The sequence below is a fragment of the Neomonachus schauinslandi genome, chromosome 8 (assembly GCF_002201575.2).
Source record: "Neomonachus schauinslandi chromosome 8, ASM220157v2, whole genome shotgun sequence".
Taxonomy (NCBI): domain Eukaryota; kingdom Metazoa; phylum Chordata; class Mammalia; order Carnivora; family Phocidae; genus Neomonachus; species Neomonachus schauinslandi.
This window is the reverse complement of record NC_058410.1, coordinates 106,902,873-106,905,497: the sequence shown is the minus strand read 5'-3', so window position 1 is coordinate 106,905,497 and position 2,625 is coordinate 106,902,873. Positions and strand designations below refer to the sequence as shown.

The following is a 2,625-nucleotide window of genomic DNA, read 5'->3' as shown; positions in this document are numbered from 1 at the left end:
CCTGGAGGTGACTGCCTACTGACCCCAAGGTGCTCATTATTTCTTTGGTCTCTGTGGCTTCTATCCCTGCCTCCCTGAGGCAAAGAGGTCTTCTGCAGTCCTTCCTTCTGGAAATCTGGACTTTAGCAACTGCTCCTGAAAAGAAAGGAAGAGAGGTAGGCAAGAGTCAGTAAATGTCTTCATAGTCATCCTTGTATAGGTAGGCTATAGGAGAGCTGAGTAGCAGTTTAGCAGGGACAGAGCATCAGAGAGAAGATGAAAGAAAATAATACCTCAATATGGTTGATTTTGCCTCTTTGCAATCCTTCTCTATACCCTCTATCATGTAACTCTGCCTCTCCTTTCACCCTGCTTACTCACTTCCCTTAAACATGCATTTCCATTGCTTTCTACAAAATATTTTCTCTCCTGATCCTCCACAAGTGGAATGAAAAAAAGCCTGTAAAGCTTTTAATCTATACATCTAGAAACAAATTATCTTCTACTCTCTTGCATGCAACAAAGACTTTGTGATATCTCTTTGTGTACCTGCATTAAAGGTAAAGCTCTGTGAAGACAGGCAGTTTGATTTATAGAATTTCACGTCCAAATGCTTGTACACTTGGAAATGTATAACCAGCTGAACAGAAGTAGGGGCAAGAGATAGGGAAGAGGAAGAGAGAAAAAAAGAAAAGAATAATATTCTTCAAGAATGGAGATTGAATGAATGATGCCCAGCCTTGACGGGAATAGAGGAATTTAGGGAGTCTTGCGGGAAAAGCAGCAGGACCTATTTGCAATGATAGAAAACTGATGAGTGGAGTGACACAGATGCGTTGAGTAGGAGACACACACTTAAAAAAAAAAAACCCACACTATTTTTTAATATATAAAAGTACACAAAAGGAAAAAAAATAAACCCTGGTCTATAATTCCACAGCACCAGATCACCCCTTACTGACATAAAATTACATATTTTACATGTGTGTACATATTTTATATGTGAGTGAAATATTTATATTTTATTTTAAATGCATTTTACGGTCAGGATGTTGAAACAAAAAATACAGAATAAAAAATGAAAGCATTCCTCCTCCTTCTACCAACAGCAACTGTTTTTGCTTTTTTTTTTTGTTTCCTTCCGGAAATCAAACTGGCAGCTTGATTGAGGGTTCTGATGAGGTGACAAGAGGATGTTGGGCCAAATCAGAGGTCTGGGGTTTGACTGACTGATTTCAACATGCCTACAAAATCTGGCTGGAAGGAGAAAGGTAGCCATCTGAATATCAAAGTTCCCAAAGCCTTTGATTGCTAACTCTAAGGTCAGTTTACCCCCATTCCCAACCTCAGTTTTTCTTCCAGGAGCTTCAGGGGCAATGTGTCCCCCTCCTGGCCTGACACCACTATTTCAGACTGCTGCTGAAATGGAGGCCAATGACAGCCTTGATATGCACTCCCTGCCATAGACAGTGCTTTGTATACAAAGATCCAGGACAGAAGCAGGATAGTTGGCTTCTGGAGTGCTAAGTATCCAACAAATACAATCATCAACTTGCAGCTTTTACCCACTAAATTGCTGAGTATTCACAGTCAATAAAAAATAGCTACTATTACCACATTGATTCTTTTAACAAATTTTTATTGAGCACTCTGTGTGTGTCAGGCAACTGTGCACTGGGAATACAATGAAAAAACAGTAAGCAAAGAGACTTCCTGCCCTCGAGAGTTTATAATCTAGTTGTGGGGGGAGGGATATATTGATCAAATAAACACATAAATGTAAAATTAAAACCACACTGTTACAGTGAAAACATACATGGTCCTTTCAAAGTGTATAAGGGTTATGGGCAAATCAGCATGGCAGTGTTTTTTTTTTTAATGATAGATTTTCATTATCAGTTCAACTGCTTGGCTTATCAATGAATACTGTGAGTGCATACATAATTTTTTTGGTTAAAAATTACACAAACATTATAATAAAATTCAACTCTATATAAAGAAATGTGTTCACAATCACAAACTATTTTCATCTGTCCATGTTCTCACAAAATTGTTAATCAATGACCTTGCTTAGGTTCTTTCTTGCCCCAGGCTTGGTAGGCATGTTTTGTTAATGTGAGAACCAAGGTTTATGAATATATATTTTTAAGTAAGCTCTAGGCCCAATGTGGGGCTTGAACCCATGACCCTGGTATCGAGAGTCCCATGCTCTACCAACTGAGCCAGCCAGGCACCCTAGGAATAGATTTTTAAAAACCCATCTCACTTTCTTTGTAGGCTGTCTCCTCTCTAAACCTGCCTCCACCTTTTTCTTTTTAAGAAATACACTTAATGTCCCTGTTGGATGCCTGTATCTATATGTCCAACCCTCCCCGCCCCTCAACACCTTACCATTCTTCTTCAGTCCTTGAATCTGGCAGCCTGATAAATGAACATATGTCCTGGCATGCTTTGATAGCAAACCATTAGCTAACCTTTTGACTTTTACATTTTTTTTTTAGAGATGGAGCTGTATTAGGTACAATGGGAATACTTACCAGAAAGGTTAAGAGTCTTATATGCCCTGAAGCTAGCTGTGAATAGGAGATAGATGGTTTATGAAGCAAGAGGTCTCCATTCACAAAGCCAAAGGGATTTCTGGGGGGG

The 2,625-nt window shown here is 39.2% G+C and overlaps 1 non-coding gene across 1 annotated transcript; it reads right to left on the bottom strand.

Annotated features, from left to right (window-relative positions):
• Positions 1–2,138: 2,138 nt before the first annotated feature.
• On the bottom strand, positions 2,139–2,211 carry TRNAE-CUC. Its single transcript has one exon. It is a non-coding gene; the product is annotated as a tRNA-Glu (tRNA).
• Between the last annotated feature and the right edge of the window lie 414 nt (positions 2,212–2,625).